Here is a 16,475-nt window from a genome sequence, read left to right as displayed (position 1 = left end):
GGAGATGAAATGCAAGGCGTGACTTGTTTATCTGGTACAGCATTTTCTTCTGTTTCATGCTGCTGGTTTTCTGGAGGGGGTTAAGCTGCAGCAGTGACAATCTGCATGGGAGAGGAGCGTGCCACTCCAAGGACAGCTGTCCTGGAAATCAGAGCCCAGCTGGAATGAGATTCAGCTGGCCTTCAAAACAAAATTTAAATGAGGATGCTCCTCTCTAGCTGGAAGGGGAATGTCCCTGTCAGATGCTCGGTGCACCAAGTCCTGGGACAGTGCCAGAGATCCCTGCTCCTGCTCCCCCAGCCCTTTCTCCTTTCTGCTGCCTCTTCCCCTTCACTTCCTCGGGTCACCATTAGGAAGATGCTCAGAGACGACACCAGCAGCAACACGAGGGAAAGCAAAGCTTCCACGTCAGTGCACATGACTTGACAATGCAAATAGCTGGGGATGCACAGTGCAGAAGTATATATTATTAAGCAGCGATAAATGAATGAGTTTCCCGTACTCGCCCGGTGGTGGGAGCAGGAGGACTCAGCAAAGACCCAGGGACCCAGCAGCCTGGTCTGCTCCCTCTCTGCCTCTATCGAGTGGCTCGTTTGCCTTGGCCGTCTGAAATTGATTCAATTAAGATTCCTTGTGCATTCAGGTATAATAAAACAGGGACAATTAGACCTAATAAAACTCAGATAGTTGTGTTCGACCCTTCTCGCGCCCTCTTGTTCCTTACACAACCTCATACGAGAGGCCAGAGCATGCCTGAAGGATTCAGCGTGAGGGATCATTCAACATATCCTACCCTGGATAGCCCCAAAACCCTACAGAAGAGAAGAAAGAGACAACATGCTCCCATCCAATGACCCAGAGACCAGCCCAGGTGCAGACCCTTGGATGATCAACTCATAAGGACCATCCACCAGCTTGGACCATCTCTTACAAACAAGGTCTCCTGTGCACACAGCGAAGGGAAAAAGGCTACACATCATGCTTAAGGCAGGGCTTAGGACCTGAGAAGTTAGAGGGGAGGCACTGCATTTCTTCCCCAGCACTGGATGAAGAGTGTGTGGTTATGAGCATGGCCATCAATGAACCACAAAGCCTTTTAGCATCCATTATTTGCAACTGCTGCTGAGCAAACAAATGCGACCACATCAGTCACCGGGCCCATCCCCTGCTGAGAGCAGCTCACATCAGCCATGCCTCCCCCCCAAAGAGGGAAGAAAAGCTGACCCTGCGGGAGCACGGTGTGCACCCATCCCCCTTTCCTTCTGTGGGTTTGTCAAGGAGGGATGAAATGGGTTATCTCGCCTTGCCCCCTTCAAGGGAGTCTCCTTGGGCCGCATCCTTCTCCCCGTGTCAGCAGAGTGACCCCCACTCGCGAGGTGGGTTTGGGAGATGTGCACAACCCCACCGTGTTCCTGTCCTGGCTTTAGCATGCCAAAAAATGGGCTGTTCCCATCGCGCTCTGCTCCCCCTGGATGTTGTGACCGAGCACGACCCTGTTTGTACCCCACAAAAGGTGACAGAAGCCCCAGCCTCCTGGAACAAGGAGTCAGAAAGCAGTGTCAGCTGCTCCATGCCTGGCTGGAGTCCCTTCCCCATCCCCGTGCACACCTCAGGGGCAATTCCCCACCCGCAGCCCCATGCCCTGCCCTGACACCAAACCTCCCCCAGCCCTGGTGGGGTGAAGGGATGAGGCTGGGGCTCAGCCCCTTGGGGTCACAAAGGGGAGCCACCCCTGGGGACATGGGGGATTTGGCTGGGATCCCAAGGGCTGGCCACACCAAGCAGACACTGCTCTCCCTTGGCAGAACAGACAGCACAAAGCCCTACAGATTCCTCTTCCCAGCCACAGACCTGCCCTGGCCTCGGAGCCAAAGCTGATGCTTTGCCAGCACGCCGGGACCCCGTGCCCCTCCGCCTGCTTGCCTGTTTAACAGACCTCCTTATTTATTTATTTTATTGCTCTGCCTCTCTTTTCTTCCCCTCCTATTGCTCACTCTTTTCCCTTTTGTCTTTTTGGTCTTTTTTTTTTTTTTTATGAGTTGTGCTGCACTTCTTGGTAAAGCACTTTAATCCATTTTAATGCCCCAGTTCTGCTCCTCAGTGACAGCCTGGTGGTTAGTCTAATGCGTCCCGCTCACCTCGGGGTTACTAATGAGGTCACAGCGAAGGCAATCTCCAAACTGAATAATTCACTAATCAGATGCTGCAGACTCCAGTGGTAAAATTTATTTCTGACACCTAAACAGCAAATGGCTTTGTGGACACGCACGCACGCACGCATGCCTGCACACGCGCCTCTCCTCTTTTCCATTCTTCGGGGATATTTTTGGTAAATTGGGGCTGTGCCATACGTTTAATGACAGGTCTCACCACAGAGGAGCCCGGCTCACCCCGAGCCCAGGGCCAGGAAGATCTGTGGTGATGGGCAGCTTCGTTATCTGCTCTGTGATGGAGTGCCATGATGAGACCAGGATCTGGGGACAAAGGCGTGCCGTGGTGGAGGTTGCTGTCTGTCTTCTCCTGGCCTTTGCCTTCGGGTAGCTTCCTGGCTGACTGCATGGAGAGACTGGCTGCTCATCCAGACACAGGGAGAATAAGTTAAGGAGAACCAGCTAAGGAGTGCCAGGGCTAAGGGCTGCTCACCTCTGCTGCCTTGTGCCCCCCAAAGAGCACGGAGTGAGCTCCCTCTTGTCCTTTTTCCATATTGAAAGCCGAGCCTGTTTTTTTGGACGTGCCACCCCCAAACACCTCCGAGAGAAATGGTAGCAATAACCCAATTAATTAGTATTGGTAATAGTAAAAGTCGCAGGGAGTCATTAATAATAATTAACAGGCAGCATTCCTGGAGGAGGCAGCAGTCTGGGAAATTTTGCTTGTCTCCTGCAAAGCCTGAGAACAGGTGGCTGCTGTGGTGTGCCTGGTGGGTCCTCAGCACGGGGTGCGTGCTGGCAAAACCTCCCCGTGCCTTGGAGCTGAACCAACACTGCCTCGGCAGCCAGGAGGAGCTGGGAAGCCCTGGGAGACACCAGGCTGGATTCCTCAGCCCGGAGAGGTGAGGACACAGGGGAGAGAGAGGCACTACAGGTGCGTTAGAGTATGGGGCACCGTCGTGTTCAAGGTGGGAAATAATTCAAGCAGAGAGGATTTGAATTTGCCCAGCACACCCACACGCCTTCAGGACAGCACCCGAAGGTTTGGTTTTGCTCAGGAAGCAAACAAACAGCAAAGCCTGAGAGCAGCGGTGCAGTCAGCACTCATCCTGCGGCCGGCTCTGGCAATTACAGAGCTCAGTGCTCGTTTGTGACAGGACCTGTACAAATTAGCTGTACGGCTTGGCACGTCCCTGCTCTCCTGGAGATCCAGGAGGTGAGGTGATCCACAGAGCCCGTTCATATCTGCTGGAGCCAGGGACACCAAAGCTCCACGCGGGGACGTCCAGCAGAGCCGCTGGCCCCATCCCTGACGCGAGCTGCTGCCATGCAGGACCAAGTGGCATTACTGAGAGCAAGCCACAGGCTCAAGGGAAGGCAGATCAGGTTCCACAAAGCCCAGGCAGCTGCAGGCAGGGGGTTCCCTGCCCCAAACCCCCCCCAGCCGTTGCAGGGATGTGTGGACACGGAGCTGCCACCCCCTGCCTTGCAGCAGGGGTCAAGCACAGGCGAGTGAGCTCATCCTCGCCTGAGGCTGCCCTTTGATGTCCCCCCCGTCCCCCTGGGGCACGGGTCACATATGGCCCAAGCACGGAGCAAACCCTAAGATGCAACCTGAGCAGGGGGAGAAATTCCCTCGCTGCTTCCTTTTGGTAGCACTCTGTCGCTGACCCCTTTTTGCAGCGGCGTTTCAGCAGCGCTTCTGTTTGTGGCCGGGTGTGAGGAAGCAGTAAATCCCGGTTCCAGGCTAGCACTAACACAGCGTGGAGCCAAAACGGCCTGGTGATGAAATGTCTCAGCGCAAGCAATGACCTGACGAGATGCCATCTTTTCTGGAAAAATAAAAAATAGAAAGGTCCACCGTGAAACATCACAAGCCCCGCAGCAAGGACAGCCTGGGTCTGGCCCTGGGGAGGAGGGAAACATGGAAAGGACAACAGGGAGCAAAATAAGGTGGGTCCAACAAGCACAACAAGGCAGCAAAAGGGAAACCTCAGGTCCTGGAGGATCCAGGAGGAGCATCCCTCACCAACTGGAGCAGGGTACCCGGGGCCAAGAGAGCCTCCTCCGAGTGCCAGGCACTGCCAGGCTCCCCGCCCCACTGCTGAGCGAGATTATGTGATAAATGATTGCATTAGTCCGGACAGCTTCTCATTTTCCTCCAATCTGGCCTGTCTGCCCTCTTAGCACGGGGCTCCTGATAGCATTTCTCCCTTCACTGACTTCATTTTTCCTGGTAGGTTGTCAAGCTGTCAGCGGGGAGGAAGACGAAGCACGGACAAGGCTGTTACCACCCGTGCGCCTGGCGCGTCCTGTGCGTCCCTGCTCCCTGCCCCAGCCAGCCGTGAGGAGGGCTCCTGGCTTGACAAGGGCTGGTTTCTCCAGGAGCAGGGACATTCCCACCCTCTGCTCATCTTCAGAGGCTTCCCTGGATATCATACACATCTCCAGCTCCGGCCTGTTGCTGCCTCTGCATCTGAGAACACCAAGGATGCAGTGAGGTTTTGGAGAAAGTAAAGGTAGAAAGGTTTTGTAGACAATGTCTAGCTGAAGATTTGTGCATTAATAACAGTCTGTGGGGCAAAATCTAGTGGTTTCTCTATTGGGTTATGCTTGTGAGCCCTTCTGAGATGTGCAGCCACCCCTGTCCTGGTTAATTGCTGATGGAGAGAAGCAAACTGCTGGTGGGAACCACGCCAAGCTCGTTCCTTCCCTGCACTGCCTGCCTGATGTTTCTGCTGCAAAGACAAAATGGGGAGGTTTGGGGAAAATTAGTTTTCGTTTGAGTCTGCTGAGTAATGTGCAGCTTGGCTTCCAGGCGGGCGTCCCTCCTGGCACCATGGAGCTGTGCTGGAGGCTCCAGCGGGGCTGTAGCTGCCCGAGCCTGCCCCAGGGACCCTGCTCCAGGGCAGGCTCATGGTCAGGGTGCCACAGCTCCAACACTCGGCTCCAGTCCCGCATAAATCTTAGGGGGATGCTGGGGCAGGATGGTGAGCCTGGGGGTTGGTCTGCTTTGGGGACGAGACACATACCCAGGGGTGAGCTCTTGGATCTCTCCTGGATCCCTTAAACTGTAAAGACAATGGTCCTGACATTGCTTTAGGCACCCTGTTCACACACATGGAGGTTTTTGAAAAAAATCAATCTTTAACTTGACTTCCAGAGAGAATATTATCTATTATGGCAGCATTTTAAGTCAATACATGCTTCCTAAACACGAAAGTCTTCAAATCCAACATCCCCTGGGCAGGGAAGTACCACAACATGCAGAACAGGACTTGTTCCATGTGTCAGCCCTGTAAGGGATGTTCCCCAACAGCTCCCCCGAGCTGCTCGATGCTCCTCCATTTGCTGATAACGTCAGCACCTCCTGCACATGTTCAACCCTGTGATGTGCCACAAAATCCTAGGGTGGAACATCCCAGAGCACTTTGCAAACATTGACTCCCCCTGCAAGAGGGCTGGGAAAGCCCAATTACTGCTGGTATCAGAGTACCCCTTGTTTTCCATTGGCGCAAGGAGAGGAGGGACTCTCATGTCTCATTTCCCCTACGAAAAGTGCTGACATCAGTTAATATGAGGGATTTTGTCCTTTCAATGCAGAGGACAAAGTCACCTTCCCTGTGTGGGGTGGGAGCAGCTGCCGGGGATGGGCTGAGGCAGGGCAACTGCTCTGCATGCCCGTATTTTAGGATTATATAGGGTCTAGGCAAGAGGCCAGCATGTGGAAACGGGTAAAAAGCGCCAATTTTCCCTTCAGCTACCTTCACATCCCTCACTGCACCCCCTCATTAGATAGCCTGTTTAGCTATTTACTGCTAGATGGGCCTTTTTATTGAACTTGTCAATATTTGCATTTGCTCCCTCTGAAGCAGGTGAAGCTTGGATAAAGAGGCAGAAATCAGGTGGATCTGCACAATTTCCACACACCTCATCTCTCCGGCTTTGACAGATGAAATATAATTCAGGAGCAGAAAACCCTCAGCTGGGACAAGGGTTCAGCTCAGGAGGAAGGTGCAGAGCTGGGGAAGAAGTCTCGGAGATTAATTGCCAGGTGGGGGCTTTCTGAGGAGCCTGGAATTTGGGGAGACTCTGGCAGGAGATGCAGAGGGTCTTGTGGGGTCCCCTCTCCTGCCACGAAGGCGTTGGACCCATGGCATGGAGCTTTTATACCTTGACACCACCATGAGTAGATGCAGCTCTCCAAGAGGCTGCAAAGCCTCCCAGCTTCCCCAAACTGCATTTCTCCCCCTTGGCTCCCCGACCCATCCCCTCCGCTTTGCCCCAGACAGGTTTTTCCCTCTGGAGATGCCCTCTGTGTCCTCAGACAGCCTACCAGGACGTGCCTGCTGCTGGGAGGGGAGAGGGCTTCTCCGCAGGGAGCAGATCCCGTAGCTCCTGGTGCACGGCTATTTTCAGCTAATTAATCTCAGAACAAGGAGACATCAGTCACTGCGGGCGCTGACGAGGTGTCAGCCTGCTGTTGGCTGACAAGGGTTGCTTTTTCTCTCCCACTCCATGGAAACTGAGGCTTCCTCGCTGCCACCAACCCCTACCCCCAAAAAAATCTCTTCTTTAGCCTTCTCTCTCAACTCTTTTAGGCCCAAAATTTCCAACCATTTCCCCACCTTTTTTCTCCTCCACTGGTTCAGAGCTAGGTTGGAGGGACCAGCAGGTTAAGTGAGGTGACAACTAGTTCTCTGCAGCAATAACTTCTGCTCCTGAGCCTGCCAGCACAGGAGGACAATTCTCCCCAGAGATGTCAACTACAGGACCTGCCACGTGTCCTCCGCCCCTGCTGGAGGAGGTGGCAGCTCCCAGATTTATGTGCTGCTGGCTCAGACCACAAGCCCACCTCCCTCCCTCCACCTCTTCCCCAGCCCTGGAGACCCGCAGGACTCACCCCACCAAGACTTGCAGCCACCTGGGCACATCTGAGCAACGTGGTGGCGTCTCAGTCCACCCCAAAATCTTCCTAACATGCAGGAAAAGACTTCTCCCAGCCAGGCTCCTGAACCCACTTTATTTCCCATTGCAGTACGTCTTTTGGACCCTGTGGAGTCTGACTTTAAGGAGATGCTGTCATAAAAAAGTGAAGGAAAAAGAAGAAAAGGAAGGAAGGAAGGAAGGAAGGAAGGAAGGAAGGAAGGAAGGAAGGAAGGAAGGAAGGAAGGAAGGAAGGAAGGAAGGAAGGAAGGAAGGAAGGAAGGAAGGAAAAGAAAAAGAAAGAAAGTTAGTTCTCATCCATTTTCTTTTAATACTTCTCTGGAAGGAGGGTTCAGCTCCCCTGGGAACGGCTGATCTGCATTTTGACAGCGACTCAGGGACACGGGGCCCAGCGGACCATGTAAGTATCAATTTTGCAGAGTGGGCAGACCGTGTGTAATTATGGACCGTGCCAGGGTTTATGGCTGGAGAGAATCTCTCCAACTGACACTAAAATGCTTATGAAGTTGTTTTGAATTTTTTCCAGGAGGAAGGGATCCAACGTGGACCATCCAGGCCCCTCTTTCTGCCCTGTCCATACACCAGACCACCACATGTATGGGCTGAGCCCTGGGGGAAGGATAACCAGAAGGCAAAGGGCTAGAAGCTCCAGAAAAGCAGAGTAGGACCTTTGCCTCCCTTCTCTGAAACTATGTGAGAAGAACAAGAGTTTGGGCTGAGACTCTCAGCAGCTCTGAATAAGAGAAGAGCACAGCTCAGAGTTTGCTTTGGGCCATAGCTATCAGGTGCCGAATGTAGGCAGGGTGCTGGAGGGGCTGGAGATGAACCTCAGAACCTCCTGTTATTTCTCCTGTCTCTTTAGTGTCAATGCTTTGTCAGGACCAACCCAAAAACCAACGAGGCAAGTGCAAATATACCTCTGCTCCATGAGAAGTGATGTAGAAGAGGCCCTCCCACTGGTCCTCACCAGGAGACTTGATTTGGGTCCCCTGGCATAGGCTGAGTCAGCCTCCATCCAACCTGGTGAGAGCAGCATGGAGAAGGTTGGCAGCCACCTCCAGGAAATCAAAGCCCGTCCATGTCTTCAGCACCAAACCTGGCTATCTGGCCCCAAATTCCTCCTCGCAGAAGCCCTCGTCTTTTATAAAAAGAACTTCACCATGAATTACAGGGAACGAGCCATGTGAGACACCAGGCAGTCTCCTGAGAAACGTTTAGACTAAATCTAGGCTCTCCAGTGAGTCAGTAGCAAAGTAGGTGAGAAATAAAATGCTTTTAGGAAAAAAAAAAAAAAAAAAAGAGAGAGAGAGACATTTTGAGAGGAAAAAAGCCCTTAGAGCAGACTTTTAATAACATGGCCATAAAACAGTGGAATGAAAAAAGGACATGAAATAACAGGATTGGTGATATATTTTTTCTAATTTCTGAATCATCTCCTCTTCTGGGGTGGATAACCAAGCATCATGGGGATCCACCTGCGCCCACCTCACTTAGATAGAGGTTCTCCCTACCTGCCACCTCCTTCCCCCAGCCCTCCTCCAAACCCCCCTGAGCATCCCTCCCACCCGCGGTACCTCCCCGAGCCCAGGAGGTGTCAACAAGGCGATGCTGGCCCATGGAGCAGCCACGTCCCATTCGTGCCATTCCCAGATAGCTACCTCCATGTAGACACCCTTTGTGGGAGAAGAGAGATTTCCCTTCCAAAGTAATTACTCCGCTTGGAAGCACACTAATTAGCCTGGAACAAAGTGGCTCGAGTGTCCGCATGGGGAGCTATTGTGGAATAGCTTATTCTGTCAGAGCTATTCTGGGCAATTTCCTCTCACAAACAGGCCATGAGATTTAATTTTCCTTCTCTCTGCAAACAGATGAGAGGTCTCTGCTAACCAACCCCAAATCATCCCAGCCTTCCCTGCCAGGAGCGAGCGATGGGTGCAAACTGTCCTGAATTCTCCATTCTCCTCTTCTTGGAACTCCTAAATTCCTCCTTATTCCTTTATTTCTTTATTTTTAAGGGGCGGGGAGACATAAATCAAGAAGATTTGCCTCACCACGACTCTGGACCTGCTCCAAAGGGTGATGCCTAACCCGGCATAAATTAACCCAAACAATGGCCCTTGAGGACAATGCTGTGAGCACCCAGTGAATGCACAGAGGACTTACGCAATGCGTGTTTACAAGACAAAGGAAAATGCAGAGAGAGAGGGGGAAAAAAAAAAAAGAGCAAAGAAAAATAAAAAACAAGTGGTTTAGCAAAAACAAAAAAGTACTCCCTCTTAACTCGGGTTACATTTTTTTCAATAAATGTGTTACACATTTCATTAGCCTAGAATTAAATTCACCTTTCCCCAGCATATGAGATGGGAATGAGGAAGATACTGGGGCAGGAGAGAAGAAAAACCCTGGGCAAAGTGGTGGAAAGCAGGCTAGACCCATCTCTAGCTGTATCCCTGGCTCAAACGTGACCTTCTTACCCAGCTTTCTGGGCATCTTCTTGACATAAGGTGTCTTCGTCATCTCCTTCTGCACACACAGGTCTTGTGGATACGGAGAGGGAGAGCAGACTGGAGGGGATGGTTTTGCTCGCACCTGATCTTCTCAACATCTGTCCCACTTTATGACAGCTCTCTTACTTAAAAATATATCTTTGGAAAAAAAAAAAAAAAAAAAAAAAAAAAGAAAAAACACCACTCTGCAATTTGTTCCTCCAAGCCGGGCTGTTTTTCTGGCCCTGATTTTATCAGAGTGGAGACAGGCTGTCCTTGCAGAATGATTTTACCATCTTGAAAATGATTACAGAGCTGCACAATGCCTTCAGCTCCCCGTGTAACGATATTTTTATACGCTGCCTCGTTAGATCGCCGCCCGGGTTGAGGATGTTTTCAAACATCGTCTCTCCATGGCCGGCGCACCGCAGCACCAGGAACAGAGTGACGAATCGGAGGGAGTTCAGAGGGCAGCGGCAATAATCGGAAACCTGATTTACAAGGAAACGTTGAGAAAGCCGAACCCATTTTGTCTGGCGGGAGCGGGGGACTGAGCATCCACCCACAAGGAGCCAGGAGGGCAAGAGGCAGGTGCTGGGGAAGGTGGCTCCGAGCGTACAAGCAGGGGGAAAAAAAAATAACAAATGAAAAGCCCGTAGGTGTTTTATACATTTTGTTTTCTGCAGATCTGGTGTGTATTCGTGGAAGGATCACTGCTGGAGAGGCAGGGAAGCTAGAGCCCCTAGGGAACAGCCCTGCCGAGGTGGCGATGAAGGGCTTGGGCTCCTCTCCACCCCAAACCAGATGAGGACATCCAGCCTCCAGCACCCGACTGCAGGGCTCACCGCCACCCCTCAGAGCCACCCTGGCCCCATCGCGTGTCTGGAGGCGCTGACGTTATCCCTGTAAATCGGGGACACGGCATGTCGCATGTTTTTTTTCTTTTTTTCCCTTTATAAATACATGTGCTGTAGCACGGCTGCACTCCGTGATCCGAGGGTGTGAGCAGCCTGTGATTAGAGGAGAGCGAAACGCTGATTGTGGGTTAATTAGCTAGGCTAATAAACTGCCTGTAGCTTCATTTGGGAGAGGAACTGTATTTCATCACACAGAAAACGGCACAGAACATGGAGAAGAAGCGTGCTTTTTCTTAGAAAGATCAAAATTCAGCTTCTGATGAGTTTTTTTCTGAAGCGGCTTTGCTTTCTTCATGTCTTTTCTTTTTTGGTGGAGGAGAGCTGGGAAATCCCAGTGCCTTCCCAGTGGCATTTCTGCTCCCAGGTCTCACCACAATGACCAAGCACCCTACAAAAAGCCAAGGTGGCTTCGTTGGCTCTTCCTGATGCCATAGGTGGCACCTGAGCATCCTGACACCACTCATCCCACCAGAACTGACTGCCACCAGCCCAAAAAACACGCCAGGCAGGGACCAAACGGGGGGCAGAGGGTAATGAAACCCACCCACGTGCCCATGTCCACCAGCGGAGGAGAAACAACCTCGCGCCCACCTCTGTTCTGGCTGCCAAGGCGCCAGCATAAAAATAAATCCTCTCCTGTCACATTCCAACATATTAATAATGACACTTAATAACTTCTGCCTAATAGCCTCCACGTTTCTGGAGGCATCTGTGACACACCGAGAACTGGACACGCTGCCTAAGCGCACGCAGCGTGGTTGCCCCATATGTCGTGCAGCTTGCACTAAAAAGGGAAAAAAGAAAAAAAAAAAAAAAAAAAAAGAGGGACACGCAAATGGGGAAAAATGTAATGTAACTTTTAGTTGAACTTCACGTTGCTGATAAAATCAAAATCAGGGCTGGCAGCTTTGGAGATCAAGGGTCTTCTCTTTATACTGCGGATATAAGCGCTAAATGCTCATGAGTATGGGCAGATCCTCAATCTGGAGGATTTGGTGAGGGTTTCTCTCGGTGTGCATCGCATCCCCATCCCACAGCCACGGGTGCTGCAGGTACCAGGGTTGCCTGAGGATGCTCAGCTCTTGAGGTCTGAGTCTCAGCTGTGCCCAAGCCGTGCCTGTGGCTTGCTCCATGTACAGACAACAGATCTAGCCCTGAGGGCAGCTAAATAGCACCACGTATTTAGGACCTGGCACAGGAGGGCAGCAGTCAGGCTGCTCAGGCATCCCATGGGGAGTGCTGGAGGCCAAGGTGCCCAAGGCAGGTGAGAAAAGGGGGGTCTCCGGGGAGGGGCTCAGGTAGAGGCAGTGGCAGGGGAAGCACCTGGAAAGGTCCCCCCAGGCCTTGGGCTTTGCGTCCCCCATTTGCAGCCCCACTTCTCTTGGCTGGATTTCCACCATGGGTTGTGTTCCTGGCTCTGCTCACTGGGTAATTAAAAACACTTGTTTGAAAAATAACAAAAACAAACAAACTAGGAGTCAGCCAGCCCTCCTCGGTCAGGACTGCTCTGAAGCAACCAGCAGCTACAAGCGCAGGGAGGCCCTGATTCTCCTTCACCCCAAACCAGGCTGGGAATCACCTTCCCCATGGAGATGAGGATGCTATTTCCATTTTTCGGGGAGTCAGAAACCCCTTCTGCATAAATCCCTGTGCTTGTTAGAGAAGAACCAACCCAAAGTGACTCACAGGCATGCACATCCCGGAGGAAGGCCACCCCATGAAACCACACTGCCATTTTCTGCCTGGCTCTGATTGCCCCAGGGGGAATTTTATCACCTAAACCCTACACGTGGGTATCAGCCACCTAGATCTCCTGCCTAGATGAGGCTATGGAAACAAGGGCAATGGAAATGGAGGAGGGGGGACAGGACGGGATGTGTTCAGACATGGTGATCCAAGATTCTTCCATCAAAACCCTTCTAATTGGGCATTTACCTAAGCTGCATTCTCTGCCCCACAAAGCCATTGCTTAACACAGTGCATACAGTGAGGCAATTGCCTTTTTATTTTGCTGGTTATTATTCCTCACTGGAAACAGAAAGAAAAAGCTATCACTCTGTATTTTTTATCAGGTTTCAGCCACTCTGGCTGATGTTCAATAAAAGAAAAGCTATCTCTGTTAGAGATGAGTAGCCCTTTACAGAGCAGTCATTGCCTACAAAGTAACCTTTAAGCACCTGGCTGTCTCTTAAGTTAATGCAGGTAGAGGATGGGGAGGAAGTTACAGTCACTTCGTGTTTGAAAAATGCAGCTATTTCTCCTCAAATCCAGCAGCCAGCCGCACGCGTTGATTGGTTTTGGTGATGTTGTCGTTCCCAGTTTTCATGAAATCACGGCACAAAGTGGCGTGGCGAAGCCCACACATCCCACCCAGTGTCCCCGCAGCGCCTGCTGCCCTCAGGGACCAGCACCAGGCTCCACAATGGCCAAGAAAAAAGGGAAATCCGTGTGTCACCCACTGCCCCGCTCCATGCACCTCCATCCCCATGGGCACTGCAGAGACAAAACCCCCATGGCTTTGCTGCCCTGGCTCTACAGAGAGTGGGGAGCACTGGAAAAAAAACTCAGCCCGATCCACGGCTGCATCCTGCCTTTAGAGGCTCAGGATTTAAGGTCCCCCCCGGCACCCACCCCATAAGTGACAAGCAGCTGTCAGCAGCTCGCGGGGGGCTCCGGCTGCCTGCAAATTTCCGCATTAAAGCTGTAAGCTCTCATGCCTCACTTGGGACCGATAAAACAGGATAGGGTAGAGGCTGTCGTGATAAATGGGGCATAAATCACACCTCCCCCTGCCCCCTCCCCTGCCAAGGGGGGTGGTACATCAGACCCCCCCCCGGGCCCCGCTTCAGTACACCCCGACAGGTCCTCTCCTGCCTGCACAGTCAATTAGGACTTCATCAGAAATCAATTTGCGAGGCCCAGCTGAGATGTACCTATAGATCAGGCGATGCCAAGTGATTATTACGCTAATGGAATATTCCATTGATTAATTGAATATTTAAGTCCTGAAATGTAAGCCCCGCTGTCTTACCCGCGCCTCGCTCCCGAGCCGAGCAGCTGAGACACCGCAGCGGTGTGAGGAGCCAGCCTCCAGCCTTGAGCTTTTTGGGGTGAAAGGCAGAGGGTTTGGTGCCGATCACACAGGGGGTGTTTTTCCCATCTGTGACAGAGCGCCCTGAGCTGTTCCTCATCCCTGGGGCAACAAGCATCATGCCCTGTGATTTCTGGCATGGGGGGCTTGGGCGCCTGTCCTGACTTCCCCGCGAGAGCCCCGGGGGTGGCCAGGTGCCTCCTGTGGGGGGCTCCCGGGTTACTGGCTGGGTGAAACACCTGTGTAAGTGCTTTGCTGGACGAGGGCCATAATGACCGAGAGAGAGAAATGAGATAGAGACGGGGAAGGAGGGAGGGATGGGGTCAGGAAGAGGAGGAGAGGTGCACTGCAGCTGGAGGAATCATCACGGGAGGGCCCTGCGGTGGGTTAAGGGATATTCCCCCCGAATTGTATTACACAGGAACTCAGCAGAGAGCTATTAACATCATGAGCAAGAGAGAGGGCTCCTGACCTCCCCACAGAGCTCCCACAGCAGGCAGGGGGCTCCTTCCCCAACTTGAAGTGTGCCCATGCCCAAACCCTGTGGGTTGGCTGCTGGAAGCAGCAGCCACTTGACCCATTAAGGTGCCCAAAAAACTGGGAAGGAGCATGTGGAGGACAAACACTGTGCCCTGCTTCTGGCTGGAAAAGATCAGGTGACCCCTCTGCACCCCAACCTCACAGCTGCATCCCCCTCAGCATCACTGGGGCCTCCCCATCTCCCCTGTTGCCCCCAAAGCGTATTGGGGTCTTTGGCCTGAGCAGCAGAACATGTCATGAGAAGCAGCATTTCCCCCCTTTATGCATTTTTCTTTTCTGAGCAGGAAGGTAAAAATAAATGGAGAGGAAAACCAAGTATTGATGGAACAGCTGGGAGGGAGAAAAGAGCCTTTCGTCTCGCTGAGAGCTCTGACCTTTCAGCAGGAGCTCCAAAAAGCCTCCCGGAAAGCTGCCTCGCTGGCGTTTGCTGCGGGTGCAGCTCTGGGAGTTGTCAGCCCCTCGCCCAGGGGATAACGCTGAGACGTTCATTAACCTGCAGGCCCCAGGAGCCTTGGAGACCCCAGGAGCCTGGGAACTCCCTGCTGGTGAGATCAGGTTCTGAAATCCCGGTCCTCCCAGCTCATCCTCACCAGGTCCCGGCTTTGCCAGGTCCCTGTCCTGCTGACACAGGAACTGGAGAGGAGGCAGCAGACGGACACGCACTGGGGGAGGCACAGCACCTCCACCTCCCGCTGTGCAGGAAGCAGAAATTCTTTGGTCAGCCCCAAAACACGGCCCCTGGGGCAGGAGGCGAGGCAGGACCAGCAGCTGGGTCAGTGCCGAATACCACAGCTGGGTGAAGCAGTGGTCAATGCCCACGTGCTTGTGGGGAGAAGGGAGAAAATCACCAGGACTGGATTTTCTTCCTCCAACAGAAGGCTGTGCTGCCCAGCAGAGAGCCTCCCTCCTGCCCAGGGAACCTCAGCTCCAAAGCCAGAAGACAGGGATTAAAGCGGAGGTAGTGAAACCATGGCATGAAACACAAGGAGAGTCCAGGCTAATAAATATTTCAGGCTGACAACTATTCCTATCCTTGGGAGTTCATTCATCAGGCTCCCAGCACAGCCTCCACGTCCCAGGATCATAAATACCAAAGCCTATTTTAACAATGCCTTTTGGTGTGGCTAATACCAAAATCACACCGAACTTTTCCAGCCCAGCCTATACCCTTGGTTATTTCAGTGTAACGTATAAAAGGCTATACTCAAATATTCCTCTGTCGTAATTACAGCCCCTGGCTGTGTGGGATCCACCCCAAACTGATTGCACCTTGTTTTGATACAATTCCAGAAAATGACAACAATTTGGAGACAATGGCAGGCATTAGTACCTCAGCCATACACACAGTCCCCATTCCACACCTCTGCTGGTGGAGGGAAAGTCTGATCCCAAATCAGAAAGAGCTGCTTGTCAGAAGTAAGACTCATGGGATTAGCTTTTGGGCAGTATTTCAGAGTTTTTCCTTAAACTAGTTACGAATGGCTAGGTTGCCCTGCTGCTACCACAGGCAGGTCAAAAACCCCAGTCGGGCACCAGGAGCTTCATGCTGAACACCTCAGCTGGAGGGAACCAGAGCCCTTCACTGAAGCACATCCCTCCCTGCCACCAACGGCACAAAATGGCAAAGAGGAAACTTGTTCTGCTCCTTTCTGTCCCACAAATAAATTCAGCCCCTTACACCAGCCCCAAACTGCGACACCCCAGCACCAACCAGGCTCCTCTGCTCCTACCTCCGAGCACCATCTTGGTCTCCAGCTCTCCAGGCAGAGCCCTTGCCTACCGGGCACTCTTAAGCACCTTTCGTTCATGAATTAAGTCCCTGACAGCCCATATCTCCATGATCAATATGTTTGTTTATTAGCAGCAGCTGCTGTGTTTTAGCAAAACGGGAGGGCTCCAGCAGGAGCAGCGCGCTCTAACCACAGCGCAGAGCTTGGGACGGGGAGGAGAAGGACCTCCTGATGGCAAATGGGAGCCAGGCTGGATAAGATTTCACGCTAATGACCCTTTAATTGAAATCACTGCTCGGGACAGATTGCTCAGCTCGGGGAGAGCTGCGCTGATGGCTCCTGCTTTGGCCACTCCTGAGATGAAGCCATTAACTCAGGAGCAGTGAACAAAAGCAAGCGAGGGGGATATGAGGAGGCCATCCATCGCCAGCACAGCTGATCTGTGTGCCCAAGAAGCCCAGGCCAGCAGCTGGTATAACTGGAGACCTGCACAAAGGGAGGAGAGGGTGTGTGGCTTGCTGGATCTTCTGCTTTTTCTGCAGATCTGGACTGGATGCAGCCCCTCCTTAGCCCCATGTGCTGGTCCTGTGTGCTTAGGAAAGAGAAAGAGGACA

General features: G+C 52.4%; 1 long non-coding RNA gene across 1 annotated transcript; it reads right to left on the bottom strand.

Moving 5' to 3' along the window:
- Positions 1-2,133: 2,133 nt before the first annotated feature.
- On the bottom strand, positions 2,134-16,475 carry LOC140003419 (uncharacterized). Its single transcript, XR_011811993.1, has 5 exons — positions 15,862-16,475; positions 9,572-9,742; positions 8,015-8,117; positions 7,054-7,229; positions 2,134-3,982 (listed from the first exon to the last, which is right to left on the bottom strand). It is a non-coding gene; the product is annotated as an uncharacterized lncRNA (long non-coding RNA).

The sequence above is a fragment of the Anas platyrhynchos genome, chromosome 11, assembly GCF_047663525.1.
Source record: "Anas platyrhynchos isolate ZD024472 breed Pekin duck chromosome 11, IASCAAS_PekinDuck_T2T, whole genome shotgun sequence".
Lineage (NCBI taxonomy): Eukaryota > Metazoa > Chordata > Aves > Anseriformes > Anatidae > Anas > Anas platyrhynchos.
This window is presented reverse-complemented; position numbering and strand designations above follow the sequence as displayed.